A 20699-nucleotide genomic window follows, 5' to 3' on the forward strand; every position below is an offset into this window, starting at 1 on the left:
ATAAAAAATTGAGCCTAAACTTGCAATAAACAAAGTTGTTTTGTTCAATTTTAGAGCACGAAATACAAAATTTGATCCTAAGCTTGCAAGAAAGCAAATTTTGTTTTGTTCAATTTTAAAACACCAAAAATAAGTTTGTTTTTTTATTTTTATTTTTAAGGAAGTTGGCTTTAGACCTACACAAGAAACAAATAGTTAGTAAAAACTGAACCTATGGTGGGCTTCTACAAGCCTAAGAATTTTCACTTTTTCGGTTACAAGGTCTTTTTTACAACATTCTGTTACAATAGCACTACTTTGTGTTTAAACAGAAGCGCTATTTAACACAAACGCGCTACAATAGACACAACAGCGCTAAAAGTAAAACTTTGACAACGAAAGCAATAGCACTAAAACATGCTCAAAAGCACCAAAACAATTTCAAAAGCGTTGAAACAAGGTCAATAGCGCTAAACTTGGTACAACTGCACTATTGTAAGAACAATAGTGCTAGAACAACAAGTTGCAATAGTGCTACACCATAATTAAAAGCGCTAAAGCGCAACCTGTGTGTCAAGTTCAACATTCAAACATGTTAGTTGTCAAAAAAGAAATTATTTTTTAGGTGTTTGGATTCACGTCGGGTTCACCAAATGATGCTCTGCAAAAAGGACAAGGTGTTAGATCAAAACCTGTAGTCCTATAACACACAAAAACACACAAGAAATCATTAGTGTTATTCAACCAAGAACTAATCTAAGCAGGCATATCAAAAGAGAAACCAAGAACAAAGTAAAACATTTAACTATGAATGTAAATGCAAGAAGACATCTCCAAATGCCTTCTACCATACTCTTGGCTCCTTCTCCTTTTTTCATCTCCTCTCCAAGTTCCAAACTAGTGTAGCTTTCAGCAACTTTTTGCACTATGGATGCTTATGGAGGTTTGAGATAGAAGTATTTGCTCTAAATGTGAATAAAAAGCTAATACTATGCTATTGATACTAAAATGATTTATTTTAACCAAAATGACAATAGATGAGTTGATTATGCTAAAATGCTCTCTAAAATTCACTATAGCTTAAATGCATACAAGTTTTTAGGATTTGGATTATGAAGAAATGGGCTCTATTTATAGGAAAAATGGAGCAATGGATGGTTGAGATTGAGTAATCTCAACAAGGGTTGGGATTGAATGATTTGAGATCCATGTGAGGGCTTTCAACTCAATCCTAGGATGACAAGTGTCAATGTGAGATAGGTTGAGAGGAAAGGGAATAAGCATTAAATGATTGACATGACTTGGGAGTTAAGGTCAAGGTTAGTTGAATCAATAAACTCTTTATTCAAAGAATAAAGCTTTTATCCAATGGATAAACTCTTGTGCAAAGACAAAATGGATAAACATGGTCAAAGCAATAAATGCTTGAGGAGGCACATGAGTGCAAGTTGAAATAACCATAAATGGTTATGTAAGAGCCATAAATGATCATGTAAGAGCCATTAGTGGTTTTGGAAGACTTTGGAGGTTAAATTGTTGAACACACAAAGCATTAAATGATTTTCAAAGACTTTGAAGTCTTTGAGAAGTGACTCCAAGTTGCTTAGGAATGTGACAATAATTAGGGAATAGATTAGGCTAATTAGGAAGGGGTTAGAAGAATCTAGAAGGGGATTAGATTTGCAAGTGGGTTTGGTGGGTGAGGGAAAATAGGACTTTTATTTAAAATAAATTAATTTATTTCAATAAATGTGTGCAAGTTGCATTTGTAGCAAAATGCAAGTGGGGGGGAATAAATGATTTAAATAAATGTTTTATTTAATTTATTTAAAAGAGGAATAGGGGCTTAAATGAAATAAATATGATTTATTCATTTAATTGATTGTGAATTTGGTTTGATGAATTAATTAAAATAAATTGAATAATTTATTTAATTAATAGGAGAATGTTTGAAGATGAATTAATTAAACATTAATTTAATTAACTGATGGCTAGTGGATTTTTAATCAAATAAATAGCAAATATCTATTTAATTAAACTGGACAGATTTATTTGACTACATTTGCCCCTCTTTGAGACGGTGCGGTTTATCGCATCATTTCAAAGAAAGTAAAATAGGTGTGAAGAATATGCCCCATAAATGTTAATTTAGTGGGTGGTATGCCCCCTCGAGAGATGGGCCAATTTTTTTTTGAAAAATCGGGCGATCTTTCAAAAAAGAATAAAAATTGGCAGGGTGATAGAAGAGAAGAAGTTAGCAATGCGGGTGAAAAATAAAAGGGTTTTTGTGAAGACAATCAAAACTACACTGGTACTGAATCTAGCATATGAAGATGCTATTTTGTGTAGTACATTCTTATTGGATTTAACCATCCAACTATAGTCAGTGTGACTCCCTTTTTGTGATTGAGCAGTGAGCTCTAGGTGCTTGGCCTTTCTGCATGTGCAGACCCCATTTATGTACACTTACTATCTACAGTAGTATCATCTGATTGTGGGTAAGGTTTCCCACCGTGGTTTTTCCCCTTACAGGGTTTCCACGTACAAATATCGGTGTTATGTGTTGTGGATAACTTTGTCTTTATGTTTCATGCACTAATCCTTACCGGTATAGCAATTAACTGTTAAAACTATCTACCGGCATATTAATCTGGTTTACCGGTATTAAGCATTAAGTTGGTTAAGTTTTTTTATTTTTATTTGACAACTGATTCACCCCCCCTCTCGATTGTCTCCAGGACCTAACAACAACATGATGAGTGCTATTGACAGTTGATTATGTTGGTTTTTCCATCAATGACAAAGGGGGAGAATGTTGGCATGATTGGCATAGCTGATGATGCAGATGGAGAATGATGGTTGGACCGGTATAGGATTGTTGGTGATGATATAGTTGAGTTGTGATGAAGAGATTTAGATTGATTTGCTTGATGATATTCATCAGTTATTTATATTGTCATTGATGGCAACTAATGTTTAATATGTTGTATTTTTTCATCTTAGTATTTTTGGTCTACCGTAAAGAGCTAATCGGTATAGAAACAAGAAACTGGGAAATAGGACCTTAATCGATAAACGAGGAAATTTTTTTGATTAGATTTGGTGATTGGTGATGATTTAAGTGTTGCAGTTTGGTGTGTGAGTTTGTATCATTGTAATATGTATCTGACCATAACCGCATCATGTTTTGGTCATAGGAAGTCATGTTTATGATTTATGTTATATTGTTGCTAGGGTTTAAGAAGGGTTTAAGGACCAGTAAAGAATTGACTTAACCGGTAATGATTTTTTGGTTTGGCGGTGATCTACATCAAGTTCAAATGCTGGTGATGACATGGCACAACCCGCATGAGGTGTTTGAATTATGTTTTGGTGCAATCAAGAGTGAATTTCTTGGGAATGTTCAAAGTGCTTAGCAAAATGAGCTAAGGGTTTAACTTTGTATCAAATTGAGTTACTGTGATGAGTTACGATCACTCAACAGTTGATATTGATTTGTAATTGATTTAAATGATCCATGTGATGATCTATAATGATTTGTAAGAGATCTGTGATGATCTATGTTGTAAGTCTTAGGGTTTAGTAACCGATTAAGTTGTAAAGGTTATTTTTTGTTGGTACAGTTGATGTTTGTTGTGTTGATGGTTTTTGAGAAGAGTGTGAAGTTTAACCAGAGTGTGAGAAATCTATCAGAGTGTTGTAGATTTGGAGTAGAATTGGATCTGATCAAGCAAGCAGCTAAGTGCTATACCTAGATCATTCACTGTTGTTCCCTAACAGTTGCAACAGTGAAAATCCCTTAACTGCGTACGTCCTAATAGACCTTACCTTATAAATCAATTAACTGGGTAACTCAACATCTGAGTGTTTAATCCTCTTGCAAGGTTGATCCTAAGAGTTCAAAGCTCATAACAGGGCTCATTATCTAAATACCTTAACCGAGTGACTCCTAACAATGCATCATTGTAAGCTTGTAACCATACTAAGCTCCTAAAAGGGTACATTCCGAAAGAGTTCACAATTCTTGTGGGTACCAATTCCCACCATGGTTTTTCCCTATTTGGGTTTCCACGTGAAAAACATGGTGTTCAAATAGTGAATGTTTTTATGTGTTGTTATGTTTTATTTTCAATTTATGCATGGATTATGAACACTTAATGTGCAAAATTTATAAATTAGATTAGAAGTTGGTTATCATTGATTACCAGTAATGGTAAAGAGTTTATTACTGGTTTATGATTGATTTGGTGAAGTTTTTCAAGTCTAAGTTTAAAGTTAAAATTGTTGTTAATACTGATTCACCCCCCCCCCCCCTCTCAATATTAAGCAAATCCTCTAAGATTAACAACTTCCTTGTTCTTCATGCCTACTACAATATTTTGCTTTCTATTGTCAATTGTAACCTCTTAATGTAAACCATCTTTATATTGAGAGTTGCCTTCTAACAAACTTCTAAAAGTGTATCCATGCACAACCTCATATTTGTGAGAATGCAACCATAATAAGATACCATTCAAAAGAGATCAATATGCCAACAATGTTGAATTTTGATGTACTGCCAAGGCATCAACTATAAAATCTGCCATCTCATCTTCTTCCACCAAGTCCTCTTTTTGAAGCTGGCCTTCATCATATCTGCAACATCCAGCATGTATACATATAACCTTAACATTTCTTTTTTATGTTATCCATTCTCTTGTGTGTTGTATCATTCTTCCATTCTTTCAAGTTAGAATAAGTGCATTGTCGATATTCTTCAACATATTTTTCACTACTTGCAACTATACCCATCCTTATGTATGCAAGCATGCACCACAATCAACTTGATATGCTAAAAAGGCATAAAATCCAACAATACAAGTAGTTACATAAGGTATAAAAAAATATTAACTAACCCAATCATCAATAAAACTATACATAAATAGTCATCATTTTAATCAGCATCCCTGTTATTGGTTCCTATCCAATAAACTGTCTTTACACTAGTACTTTTCAAAATTCGGGGTCGGAGGATGTGATCAATATATAGCTCCCCCTAAGGTCCTGCATCTCCTTAATCTTGAGGAGATGTCACATGTGCATGGAATACACAATGTGTGCTCATAGATACATTCTCCCCTTTCTCATCTCGTTGGTTGCATTTTGTTTTCTCCCTCCTTTTCTCGGTTGCAATTTCTGGAGCAACATCAATTTTATTCTTGTGTTGGATAATCCTTGCTCTACAATATTTTGTCATGTGACCCAGATTGTTGCAGTAGTAGCACACTATGTTCTCACCAAATAGATGATTAGAGGGGCTTCTATCAATTTGATTTGTTCTCCTTTTCAAAACCATGCCTTTGTGTCCAACTGATGTAACAAATTGATTTCTAAACATTCTAGGAAAATGTCTTACCTTGTTCCATGTAGAACCTTGTCTTACATAATGATCATTATAGTTATTCATTACATTTTTATTGCAAAAAGTGGTGTACAAGTTGCCATTAGACAAAAATAATTTTCTTCTATGTTCTTGACTCCTATGACCCATTTTATTATGGATAGAGCATACAATATTTACATTTCTTGGAGTAGAAAATTGACTCTTCCTATCATAGATGAGAGTAGATCTATGCATTTATCTACGAATTGACATATTGTGTCCATATGCATTACATCTTTAACAAACTACATTTTTAATTCTAGAAAATGCACCTTGATCATTCCTAGACCCTTTTCTACATTCACTTGCCCTATGGCCATAACATTTACATGAAAAGAAATAATCAAAGAAGGAGAACTTGTAACTTACAAATTTATTTTGCCACAGGTGTGGATATTTTTCTAATCGGTTTACTCCATTCATTCTTCCTTTGTTGTTGATCCCAAGATGCTCATTTTCAGTAGTCACATGTTCTAATTTCCTCCCGTTCTCAGTCTTGTGTGCAACAACATTGTTTGATATCCTATATCTCCTTCTTGGATTCTTCTCTCTAATGAGTCCTTCTTCATTCAACATGCCTTTTCCTTTTGAATCACCATTATTCTTTTTTTAAGTAGCAGTCTATGCTTTCACACTCTCAACAATAGTGGTCAAATCAATCTTCTTCCTTGGAGCATTTCTAACTGTGAAAGTTTGTCTACTACCATTATCACTTGAAGAGACAAAGTGTGTCTCCTTCTTAGGTGAGTCCTTGCTAGTAGAGCATTGACCTTTCTCATATTCAACACCTTCAGTATCAAACTTATCTAAGATCTGAAACCATTTAACAAATATCTCAACTTTTGTAATCAAATCTAATAACCTCTTTATCATTTTTGCTTAACACATTAATCAAATCATTTAGCAATACTTTCACCACCAAAGCAATCATATAAACTTGATCATTTACCATCTCATTAACCTTATCAATAAGATCAAATACTTTCTCAAACAACTTCTTATCAATACCAGTAACCTCTGATAAACTTCTAATAAAACATCATAACTGGTGTCTTATAAATAAAGCATGAAATGTAATATAAACAAGAACATCACATAAAAAACATTCCACACATGAAAACCATAAGTTTTTGACATGGAAATCCAAATAGGGAAAAACCATGGTGGGAGTTGGCAAACACAAATATTTGTACTCTTTTGAAGTATGTCCTGTTGGGAGCTTACAATACGCCCGATTAGGAGAAAACCCTGTTAGGAGTCACCTAGTTAGGGGATTTGCCTTGCAACCTGGTTTGGAACTTGATGATCTGTTAGGATCAACCTCATGAGAGGATTTAACACTCTTTAGAGAGCTGCCCTATTAGGGGACTTAAATGTTTAAGGCCAGTTAGGACCTATCGGGTTAAGGGATTTAACCTACTGCAACTGTTAGGGAACAACAGTAATAAAATGATCTGTTTGCTTGCACTTCTCTACTTGCTTGATCAAATCCAGTTATACTCAACACTCTACAACTCTCAGGTAGATCCCACACTTAATTTGGATGGTTTAACACACTTTCTAAGACCACTGATAGAATAAACATCAACTGTGTCAACCTAAATAGCCATCTCAACTAGGTCAGCCACAAAACCTAATTACATCATCAATTTACAATTAGATCACAAGAGCTCATCATAGATCACTATATAGATCATTACAACAAATTACAATGCAATATCAATCATTGGTTGATCTTAACCCATCACGGAAATCCGATCTATATCCTCAAAACACTCTACTAAGCATTTTGTTGGTTCCAAAGAAAATCTTCCTCGAATCGCACCAAAACATCTATCAAATATTTCACGCGGGTTATGCCATGTTACCAATGTCATGTAGACTTGTTGTCGATCACCATCATAACATAAATCTTACCGGTTTGATGATTTATTCACCTTTCCTTAAACCCTACTAAAACCTTAGCAAAAATTCATCAGAAATTTGAAACACGCCTTTCGATAATCATCACAAGTTTTGGTTCCTTTCATATACAACTTTCCATGATACAAGTTCACCATCCAAACCAAAAATCACTAGTCATCACCGATCGACCGATCCAATGAAAACAATTCTTCTTTATCGGCTAAAGTCCTATTTCATACACTTTAATTCACTACTGGTAAACTCTATCTTGTTGGCCATTTGGTGGAATTGATTATGTGTTGCATTGATGTTTTGTCATTGATGCCAACACTAGTTGTTTGGATGCTTTATCGGCACCCTTCTGGTCCCAGTAGGTTGAGTGGTTTCTAGCCCATTTGGATCCGACATGATCCTATAGGCTCCAATATAGTTTGGTGATCAAATTGGCTTGTTCATGATACTCATGCTCGTATTTGGTCAGTTGGCTTTGATCGGGTGATCGGATGCTATCATGTTTGCTTAGAATCTTGGTTTTTGGTTCCGATGAGGGTTTCATCGGCATAGATTTTTGTGGAGATCTTTGATGAATTGCATAAGTGGTGTTGGTGTATCTTCTGGTGGAGTTTCAAGATGTTGTTGGTGATCATGTTTGAGACTTGGCAATTGGAGATCATTGCTATAGCGTGTGGACCTACATTGGGTCCCGGTTGATCTAGGTTATGGACTGACTTTAATGTAATGTATGGATATGACCTATCGATGTATTTTCGGGATGTCTTATGTGTTGGATATTATTTGTTTGGTTTAAGGCCGACATGATTTGTAATTATGTAATTGGTTTATTATCTGGTGGCCAACCTAATTGTTTATGGTCAAGGGTTTGTATATATAGATGCAAGATCTCATTGTAGATCATCATGGTTATGTTAGAGGTCATGGTCAAAGAATGTAATGTGAAAATAATGTAATATCATTCAAGCAGAGGAGTTGGTCGATCATTGGAGATCGAATTAGGTTTATGTAAGAGGATTTAGTCCTCCGATATTGAGCTTAACCGGAACTGTACTCAGGCATAGGAGATTCTATCTTTTGCAGTTCAACACTTCTCCAAATTGTAGTCTGGATTTATATGTAGTCAGTGAGGCTCCTTTTGTGATGAGTAGTGCACTCAAGGCTATTGGCCTTCCTACAAGTGTAGTCCCCTCAACTGTAATTCACATACTTACTGCAGAAGTATTATTTGAGGCTCCTTTTGTGATGAGTAGTGCACTCGAGGCTGTTGGCCTTCCTACAAGTGTAGGCCCCTCAATTGTAATTCACATACTTACAGCAAAAGTATTATTTGATTGTGGGTAGGCTTCCTATTGTGGTTTTTCCTTTTACTAGGTTTTCCACGTACAAATCTTGGTGTTATGTTGATGGATTTTATTCTCTGATTATTGTTTATGATTAATTGGTTTAACTGCTATTCTGGTATTAATGTTTTGGGTTCCAATATTAAAGTTTAAAATTCTAATGGTTTCGCTAATCCGTGACAACTGATTTCCCCCCCTCAGTTGTCTTCCAGTTATTTGAATTGTCTAACATATCTTCTGGTAAACCAAATCATTTAGATGACAAAACAAAACATCAGGAACATCAGTTGCCAGCAATGATAACACAAATAACTGATCATTTCATCTATTCATAGAATCTTAATCTCTTCGTCACAAATAGACTTCTATCCTTTACCAGTGTAGTCATCCAACTTCAACTGCATCACCTGATCTGCATTAGTTATGCCAAATGCCAACAATCTCCCCCTTTGGAATCGATGGCAACACTAATCAGATAAATAATCAGAATAACATCATCATCTGCAACTTGCTTGTCGATATCACATCTTTGTCGGTTCTCCTTTTGTCATCTCCTCCTTAACCAGTGCTTCACTCAATCTGATCTTCAACTTCTCACATGTCTGCCATATCTGATTTCTATTATTTTCTTCTCCCCCTTTGACAACAATGTCAAAGATGTAAATGCATCACTTTTCTTTAATTATGTTGCTGCCTCTTTCATCATCTCTGCTACATAAATAAAAAAAATTATAACAGAGCATTAAATCATAACTTTACATCAGATGTGCTCCCCAAAGGAGTAGCTTGTACCTTCATCAATCCTTAGTGAAAAATAAATATTAGATCCATAGGATTGATGGATATCCATCATTTTAGTTCTTCCTATTGACCATTTGGTGGAATTGATTATGTGTTGCATTGATTAATTGTCATTGATGTCAACACTAGCTCTTTGGATGCTTTACCGACACCCTTCTGGTCCCTGTAGGTTAAGTGGTTTTTGGTTAACTTGGATCTGGTATGATCTGACAGGCTCCAGTATAGTCTGGTGATGGAATTGGCTTGTTCATAATAATTATACTCATATTTGGTCAGTTGGTTTTGGTATGGTGATTGGATACTATCCTTCTTGCTTAGAAGATCAGTTTCTCGTTCCGACAAGAGTTTCACTGGCAGAGCTTTTGATGGAGATATTTGATGAATTGCATAAATGGTGTTGGTGCAGCTTTTGATGGAGTTTCAGGATGTTGTTGGTAATCTTGTTCAAAACTTGGCGGATGGAGATCATTGCTGAAGCATGTGGACCTATACTTGGTCCCGGTTGACCTAGGTTATGGACCGACTTTAATGTAACGTGTGGATAGGACCTATTGTTGTATTTATAGGATGTCTTATGTGCTGATATTACTTATGGTCTAAGGCCGACATGGTTTATAATTATGTAATTGGTTCATTGTGTGGTGGCTACCTGATTGTTTATGGTCGAGGGTTTGTATAAATAGATGTAATATCTCATTGTAGATCATGATGGTTAATGTAAGAGGTCATGGTCAAGGAATGTAATTTGAAAATAATGTAATATCATTCAGGCAGAGGAGTTGGTCGATCATTGGAGATAGAATTGGGTTTATGTAAAAGGATTTAGTCCTCTGATATTGAGCTTAACCAGAATTGTACTTTGGCATAGGAGATGCTACCTTTTGCAGTTCAACACTTCTCTGGATTGTAGTCTGGATTTATATATTAGTCAGTGAGGCTCCTTTTGAGATGAGAAGTGCACTCTAGGTTGTCGGCCTTCCTGCAAGTGCATGCCCCTTCATTGTAATTCACATATATACTACAAAAGTATTATCTAACTGTGGGTAGGCTTCCCACTATGGTTTTTCCCTTTACCAAGTTTTCCATGTACAAAACTTGGTGTTGTGTGGATGGATTTTATTCTGTGATTATTGTTTATGCTTAATTGGATTAACTGCTATTCCGGTATTAAAGTTTAATTGTTAAAAGTTCTTGTAATCTATGACAACTAATTCACCACCCCCCCCCCTCTCAATTGTCTTCTGGTTATCTAAACTAGCTAACAATTGGTATCAGAGCTTTGGTCCTCTCTGTAGAAAGCTTAACCAATTGAGGAAGATTCTATGGTGACTCATAGTTCAAGTTCATCCAGTTCTTCTGAAGCTATCTTTCAAAGGGATATTCTGAGGCTTGATGGAACAAATTACATAGTATGGAAGATTCAGATGGAGACTCATCTGAGATGTCGTGGAAAGGAAATTTGGGAGATCACACAGAATGGTATCACACCCTATAATATGGGATCTAGAAATCCTACTCTGGAAAACTTAGACAATGAGATTGAGAATGATTAAGGAGCAAGAGAAGCCCTCTTGTGTGCACTTTCTAATCAACAAATAATGGGATTAATAGACAAATCATCTGGAAAGGATATATGGGATAAGTTGGAGATTCTTAATGAAGGTGACCCTATGGTGAAGATTTCTAAACTTCATTGTTACCAGGTGAGATATGAAAACCTAAAGATGGAAGAAGATGAAAGGATTATTGCATTCACAGAAAGGGTAAATGAGATTGTTATGGGAATTCAATGTTGTGGTGGAACTCTGAGCAAAGATGAGATTGTTTCTACAGTTCTAAGAGCCCTACCACCAGCTTACAAAATGAAGGCTACTACTATTAATGAGTTGAGAACATGGCTAATACATTTGTTAACAAAGATACCTTGGTTGGGAAACTTTCTGCTTTTGAGTTTGACGAATTTGGACCTTCTGGAGCTGTAAAGAATAAACCTTCTTTTCATACATCTACATCTATAACCGGTAAGCAAGACTGGAAAAATTTATATGAAAAGGAGTTAGAAGATAAGATGATGAGTTTGAGCAACTTGAAGCACTATTTTTTAGAAGAGTACCGAAAGGACCGGTAGGAAGTAAGTATGAAGGAAAAGCACCTTTCTAGATGTCCTGAAAGAAATTCAAGATTTGAAGAAAGAGTTAAAAGATCATTTAAGCCTAACCCTGGATATCAAAACAAGTATAAATACAAGAAAAACAAGGACAAATCATGCTACATAGAAGATGAGGAAGGCATTACTGATTCAAATGATGAACCGAGAGAAGACTCTGCTAGTGGATCCAACAATGGGTGTTCCTAGCTATCAAGGAAGATGATCCGGCACTGGAAGAGAATGTACCTGAGGAGAAGGCACTTGCTACTAAAATTGATGACAAGGATGAATGGGTAATTGACAGTGGTTGTTCACATCATATGACTGGAGATAAAGGGAAGTTTTTGTCTTAGCAACAATTTGATGGTGGACTAGTTAGATTTGGAGATGACAAGGAATGTATGATCAAAGGAAAATGAACTATATCATTGGATGGTAAGAACAATACTGACAATGTTTATTATATTGAAGGTTTGAAGCATAATATTTTGAGTGTAGGACAATTGGTAGATAAGGGATTTCAATTACAATTAAAGGATGGAAAATGCCAAATCATTAACAAATCTGACTAGGAGATTGCAACCGGTACACAGATAAAAGGTAATATATTTCATTTGAAATCTGGTGAGAAGACATATTTGATTACACAGATTGATGAAATTTGGCTATGGCATAAAAGGCTCTGTCATGTGAATTTTGATTGTATTGTGAAGATCAGTTCAACTAAGGTTGTTAGAGATATACCTAGGATTATGAAGTGGTATAATCTGGTATGTAAGGAATGTCAAATGGGTAAACAAGTCAGAAACACTTTTAGGAGTATACAAGATAAATCAATTGATGTTCTTGATCATATTCATACTGATTTTTGTGGCCCTGCTAGAGTTAAAAGTTTTCACGGTGATAGATATTTCATGCTAATCATTGATGATTATTCTAGAATGATGTGGGTTACTTTTTTGAGAGAAAAATCTGAATTATTTGAAAATTTTAAAATATTTAAGGCTAAAGTGGAAATTGAGACAGGATTGAAGATTAAATATTTGAGATCAGATCATGGTGGAGAATTCACATCCAGTGAATTTAATAACTTTTGTGACAAGCATGGTATAAGAAGACAAATTTCTGCTCCTCGGATACCTCAGCAGAATGAAGTTGTGGAAAGGAAAAACAGAACTATCTTGGATGCTTCTAGAACAATGATTATGGAAGCTAATCTACCTCATATCTATTGGAGAGAAGTAGTGAGTACAACGGTCTATACATTCAATAGACTACATAACAAAGGAGAAACCGGTAAGACACCTTATGAATTATGGTTTGGCAATACACCTATAGTTAAGTACCTCAAAAATTTTGGTAGTAAATGTTAGGTCTCGGAGACAACTGAGAGGGGGGGGTGAATCAGTTGTCCAATAAATTCAACCAAAATTAACTTAACCAAAACTTAATGCTTAATACCGGTAAACCAAGCTTTATGCCGGTAGACAATCTTAACAGTTAATTGCAGTACCAGTAAGGATTAATGCATGAAACAGAAAGACAATAACATCCACAACACATAACACAGTTATTTGTACATGGAAACCCTGTAAGGGGAAAAACCACAGTGGGAAGCCTTACCCATAATTAAATGATACTATTGTAGATAGTATGTGTTTACAATATGGATTCTACACATGCAGAAAGGCCAGCTGCCTAGAGCTCACTACTCAAACACAAAATGAGAGTCACACTGACTACAATTAGATGATTAAATCCAATGATAATGTACTGCATAAAATAGCATCTCCATATGCTGTATTCAGTACCGATTTAGTTCTGATTGCCTCCACAAGATCCTTCCTTCAACCTTCAAATGATGTCTATGTGTATAGATCTGCTTATTTTCGCATATACCTTATTACAATCCTTTTCGCATTCACATATTAATCTCACAAATGAGATCTTACATTTATACCATAACCTAAGACCAATTTGAATAGGTCGGCTCACTAAAAGATATTACAATAAAATCAATTATAAACAAATCAATATCTGATGCATGATGTCGGCTCAATGCATTTACAATAATAATAAATCATCTCAATAACATGTCGTGCTAATCTGGAATAGATATGTCTGGTGGTGCTTATCCTGGACCTATTTGTTGGTAACAACAAATATGCAAACCCGAATAAACAATTAACCAAATCGCCAAAACCAACTGATCGAATAATGTCTTTGACATAACCAAGTAGTCTCCAAGTCATTCCAAAAGCCAGTGAACAACATAATCTGCCGGTGAACCAAATACTAGTGACTTTGCATAAGTCTCTGACTTGTCGGTGAATATAACCAAAATCTCCAAGTGCTAATAAGTGTTGACAAGCGATGACAAGTGTTGACATCAATGACAAAACCATATCAACATATCCAAAATGCCAAAAATCTCCCCCTTTAGCATTGATGGCAACACAAGATGAAAAAACCATCAAAGTGCCAAAATAGAAATGCCAGAAACCAAAAACCAACAATCTCCTAAAGAGATCATTAACCAGAAATCAAAAATACATAATATCTCCCCCCCTATGAATAATATCTCCCAAAAGAAAAAGATAATGTGTTTTTCCATATCAATCTCCCCCCCTTTGACATCAAATGCCAAAGCAATACAAAACCAAATACAAAATACCAACTACTCCCCCTGAGAAGTAGCTTTCCTCATCAAAGCCGGAATAAAAGATTTCTTTGTTAATTCTGTCAGTCAATGAAAAACATCAACTGTCTAAGTCTCTACCGGTGGGGGTAGGACTCCAAGTTGCTCTCTGAGATACTCAAATGTTTCCTTAGGCAAGGGCTTTGTAAAAATATCTGCAATCTACTCTTTAGTATTCACATAAACCAATTTCACTTCTTTTGCTTCAACATTCTCCTTTAGAAAGTTCAGTTTGATAGAAACATGTTTAGTTTTAGAGTGAAGTACTGGGTTCTTAGATATATCAATTGTTGTTGTATTATCATAGTAAATAGTTATAGGTTCCTTGTAATTTACCTTTATGTCCTTCAACATTTGTTTGATCCATAATACCTGTGTACAATTAGTTGTTGCTGCAACATATTCTGATTCTGTCGTTGATAGACTTGTACAACTCTGTTTCTTGCTCAACCATGAAATTAGTCTACTGCCAACAAAAAATTCTCTACCGGTGGTGCTTTTTTTGTCATCCACGTCTCCTGCCCAATTAGCATCTGTGTATGCACATAAGTCAAAATTTTCATCTCTGGGATACCATAAACCAATATTTGTAGTGCCTTGTAGGTACCGGAAAATTCATTTCACTGTTGATTCATGATTTTCTTTAGGATTAATCTAAAATCTTGAAACAATACATACTGCATTCATAATATCAGGTCTTGTTTTTGTCAAATACAGTAAACCTCTTATCATAAATTTGTATCTAGTCAAATTAACAGGTGTTGATTCGTCCTTCAAAGATAATTTATCATTTGTAGTCATAGGTGTGTTTACCGGTTTACAATTTTCCATGCCAAATTTCTTTAGTAATTCCTTCAAGTACTTATATTGACATAGGAATATACCTTTATCAGTCTATGAAATCTGCAATCCTAAAAAGAATTGTATCTCTCCAATCATAGACATTTCAAATTCTTGCTACATTTTGTTAGAAAAGTCTTTACACAAACCATCTTCTCCTCCAAAGATTATATCATCAATAAAAACTTCAATAACCAAAATGTCATCATTAGTCACTTTGCAGTATAGATTGTTGTCAGCATTACCTTTAGTGTAACCAAGCTTCAAAAGATATTTGTCCAATCTAGCATACCAAGCTCTAGGAGCTTGTTTCAATCCATATAAAGCTTTCCTTAACCTGCAAACCATGTCTTTGTTATCTGTTAAAGAACATCCATCAAGTTGCTCAATGTAAACTTCTTTTTCAAGATCTCCATTCAGAAATGCACATTTAACATCCATTCTATATATTGTATAGTTCTTGTGTGCTGCAAAGGCTAATAAAAGTCTTACTGCCTCAATTCTAGCTAACAGTGCAAAGGTTTCATTGTAATCAATTCCTTCTTTCTGTGAATACCCCTTACACACTAATCTTGCTTTGTTTCTGATTACCATGCCGTATTCATTAAGTTTATTTCTAAAAACCCATTTAGTTCCAATTACATTTTTGTCTTTAGGCTGGGAAACTAATGACCAAGTGTTATTCCTTTCAATTTGTTCCAATTCATCTTCCATAGCTTTAATCCAATATTTATCTTCACATGCCTCATTAATTGATGTAGGTTCAATTTGAGAAATAAGACCTACCTCCTTATTTGCCAATCTTCCTCTAGTCATAACTCCTTGAAATTTGTTTCCAATTATCTGATCTTCAGAATGATTCAATCTTACATACCAAGGTGTTTTTACTTGTTGTTGTTCTTCAGTGATTGTTGAATATCCAAATGATGCCGGTGTAACTGGATCACCATTCTGTACCAGTGTACTCATAATAGGTTCATTTGTGATTATCTCTATTCTCGGTTCAGAGTCTGCGTACCTTGAATTTCCTCTAAACTGTTCATCAATCTTCACATTTGCACTCTCAACAATTTTCTGCAATCTCTTGTTAAAACATCTATATGCCTTTCTCTTAGATGAATAACCAATAAATATTCCTTCATCACTTCTAGGATCAAATTTGCCAATATACTCATCTCTTCTAATGTAGCATTTACTTCCAAATATTCTGAAATATTTAAGAGTAGGAGTATTACCAAACCATAGTTCATGTGGGGTCTTACTAGCTTCTCCTCTTATGTGAACTTTGTTGAATGTATAAACAGTTGTATTGACCGCTTCTCTCTAGTATATATGAGGTAGATTTGTTTCTGATATCATAGTTTTAGCTCCATCCAAGATAGTTCTGTTTTTCCTTTCCACAACTCCATTCTACTGGGGTGTCCGGGGTGCTGATAACTGTCTTATGATCCCATTCACTTCACATAATGTATTAAATTCCTTAGATGTGAACTCACCTCCTTGATCTGATCTCAAACATTTGATTTTCTTGCCGGTTTCATTTTCTACCATCACCTTGAATAGTTTAAATTTTCCAAATGCTTCAGATTTTTCTCTGAGAAAAGTAACCCAACACATTCTAGAATAGTCATCAATGATTAGCATAAAGTATCTATCTCCTTGTATACTTATAGTTCTTGCTGGACCACATAAATAAGTATGAATTAAATCAAGAATATTGTTAGACTTCTCCAAAATATTCTTGAAAGTTTCTCTAGCTTGGTTTCCAAATTGACATTCCTTACATACCAGATTGTGAGGTTTAACAATCTTAGGTAAATCTCTAATTGCCCTTGTAGTACTGATTTTCACAATGCAATCAAAATTTACATTACAAAGTCTCTTATGACATAACCAACTTTCATCAATATGTGCAATCAAACATGTTTTCTCATTATTGTTCAAATGAAAGATATTACCTCTAGTCTGATTACCGGCTGCAATTTCCAAACCAGTTCTGTTTAAGATTTTGCATTTACTATTCTTGAATTGTAACTGAAATCCTTTCTCAACTAATTGACCAACACTCAAAAGATTATGCTTCAAACCTTCAACATAGTAAACATTATCAGTATTGTGCTTACCATCAAAAGATATAGTGCCTTTTCCTTTGATCAAACAAGATTTTTCATCTCCAAATCTCACTAGACCTCCATTGTAATCTTGAAAGGTTAAGAATTTACTCTTATCTCCAGTCATATGATGTGAACATCCTGAATTAATAATCCATTCATCCTTATCTTCAACTTTAGCTACCAGGGCCTACTCTACCGGTTGAACAGTAGGTGCTGGTTGATCTTTTGTTATAGGAACAAAAGCCCATCCATTGTTTGTCGGATCCTCATTAGAATCATCAGTAACTCCTTCATCAGCATAATAACAAGATTTGTCTCTATTCTTCTTAAACTTGTATTTCTGATAGTCAGGGTTAGGCTTATATGTTCTTTTAGCTTCTTCTCTTAATCTTGCATGTCTATCAGGACATCTAGAAACCATATGACCAATCTTATTACAGTTAAAACTTTTAAAGGGTGCTTTACCTTCATACTTACTTCCAACTGGACCTTTAGGCATTTTCCTTGCAAATAGTGCTTCAAGTTATTCAAGTTCTTCATTTTCTCTCTTGCTTTCTTCAAATTATCTTGTATAGAAGGCTTTCCAATCAGATTTATCATGTGATGATGATGATGTTGTTGTTGATGATGATGCTTTGAAAGCTAGATCTATCTTGATAGTAGTAACAGGACCAAATTCCTCAAGCTCAAAAGCTAAAAGTTTTCCAACCAAAGTGTATCTAGATACTGATGCATTAGGCATTGTTCTTAATTCATTTATAGTAGTAACTTTCATTTTATATGACAATGGAAAAGCTCTTAAAAGTTTAGAAACAATCTCATCTTCACTTAAGGTTCCTCCACAACATTGTATACCCAAAACAATTTCATTTACTCTTTCCATAAAAGCAGAAATTTTTTCATCTTCTTCCATTTTCAGACTTTCATACCTAACCCGGAAGCATTCCAGTTTTACAATTTTGACTATGGAATCTCCTTCATTCAATGTTTCCAATTTGTCCCAAATAGCTTTAGCAGTAGATCTATCTAACAATCCCATGACTTGTTGATCTGATAATGCGCTCAAAAGTGCTTCTCTTGCTTTGCAATCATTTTCTTCATCTTTAGCCAAGTTAGATCGATTAGGTTGACCTTGAGTAGGAGCAATATAGCCATTCTTTGTAACATCCCATATGTCCTTTCTAATGCAATTCAAATGTGTCTTCATCCTGATCTTCCATATCCCATAGTTAGTTCCATCAAGTTTCAAACTGTCCTTCCTGAAATAGTTAGAAGACATTTGATCTCCTCAAGCTATTAAACTTCTGCAAAAAGAGGACTAGGCTTTGATACCAATTGTTAGATCCCGGAGAACTGAGAGGAGGGGGGGGGGGGGGTGGTGAATTAGTTGTCCAATAAATTCAACCAAAATTAACTTAACCAAAACTTAATGCTTAATACTGATAAACCAAACTTTATGCCGATAGATAGTCTTAACAGTTAATTGCAGTACCGGTAAGGATTAATGCATGAAACAGAAAAAAAATAACATCCACAACACATAACACAATTATTTGTACGTGGAAACCCTATAAGGGGAAAAACCACGGTGGGAAGCCTTACCCACAATCAAATAATACTACTGCAGATAGTATGTGTTTATAATATGGATTCTGCACATGCAGAAAGACCAGCTACCTAGAGCTCACTGCTCAAACACAAAATGAGAGTCACACTGACTACAATTAGATGATTAAATCCAATGATAATGTACTGCATAAAATAGCATCTCCTTATGCTGGATTCAGTACCGATTTAGTTATGATTGCCTCCACAAGATCCTTCCTTCAACCTTCAAATGATGTTTGCATGTATAGCTCTACTTATTTTTGCATATACCTTATTGCAATCCTTTTCACATTCACATATTAATCTCACAAATGAGATCTTACATTTATACCATAACCTAAGACCAATTTGAATAGGTCGGCTCACTAAAATATATTACAATAAAATCAATTATAAAAAAATCAATATCTGATGCATGATGTTGGCTCAATGCATTTACAATAATAATAAATCATCTCAATAACATGTTGTGCTGATCTGGAATAGATATGTCTGCTAGTGCTTATCCTGGACCTATTTTCTGGTAACACCAAATATGCAAACCCGAATAAACAATTAACCAAGTCACCAAAACCAAGTGATGGAATAATGTCTTCGACATAACCAAGTAGTCTCCAAGTCATTCCAAGTGTCGGTGAACCAAATACCAGTGACTTTGCATAAGTCTTTGACTTGCCGGTGAACATAACCAAAATCTCCAAGAGTTGATAAGTGTTGACAAGCGATGACAAGTGTTTACATCAATGACAAAACCATATCAACATATCCAAAATGCCAATAGTAAATGTTATATCAAGAGAGATGATACTATTGGTAAATTTGATCCTAGATGTGATGAAGGCAAATTTCTTGGTTATTCTAATGAAAGAAAAGCATATAGATGTTATAATAAGAGATTGTAGAGAATTGTGGAGAGTGCTAATGTCAAAGTAGATGATTTGAATAAAAGTCAATCAGAGTTTATGAGAAAGAACCGATAGTGGAAATGATTATATCTGAACCAGTAGCACCTTTACCATAACAGAGAGTCGAACCAGTTACTCCAGCAACATCAAAGAATTCTACAATAACTAAAGAACAGGGAAGATGAACAGAGAGTCAGAAGACTCCTAGGTATGTGAGATTGAATCACTCTAAAGATCAAATCATTGGGGATAAGAGCAATGGAGTGGTGATAAGAAGAAGACTGGAAACTAATAAGGTATGTTTAATTTCACAAGTTGAACCAGTATCAGTAATTGAGGCATGCAAAGATGAACATTGGTTAAAAGCTACGGAAGAAGAATTAGATCAGTTTGAAAAAAATAACACATGGACTTTGGTTCCCTGGCCTAAAAATAAAAATGTTATTGGAACTAAATGGGTTTTTATAAATAAATTGAATGAGGATGGTCAAGTTATAAGGAATAAAGCTAAATTGGTTTGTAAAATATATTCTTAGAAGGAAGGAATTGGTTATGGAGAAACTTTTGCACTGGTAGCTAGGATTGAAGCTATAAGACTATTTCTTGCCTATGTTGCTTATAAAAACTACAAGGTTTATCAGATGGATGTTAAATGTGCATTTTTGAATGGGGATCTTAATGAGGAAGTTTATATTGAGAAACCTGATGGTTTTTCACTATCAGATGATACAGATATGGTTTGCAGGTTAAGGAAAGTTTTATATGGATTGAAACAAGCACCTAGAGCTTGGTATGCAAGGTTGGATAAATATCATTTTAAGTTTGGTTTTACTAAGGGCAGTCCTGACAGTAATTTATATAATAAAATCACTAATGATGATATATTGACTATTGAAGTTTTTGTTGATGACATAATTTTTGGA

Source organism: Cryptomeria japonica, chromosome 4, assembly GCF_030272615.1.
Source record: "Cryptomeria japonica chromosome 4, Sugi_1.0, whole genome shotgun sequence".
NCBI lineage: Eukaryota > Viridiplantae > Streptophyta > Pinopsida > Cupressales > Cupressaceae > Cryptomeria > Cryptomeria japonica.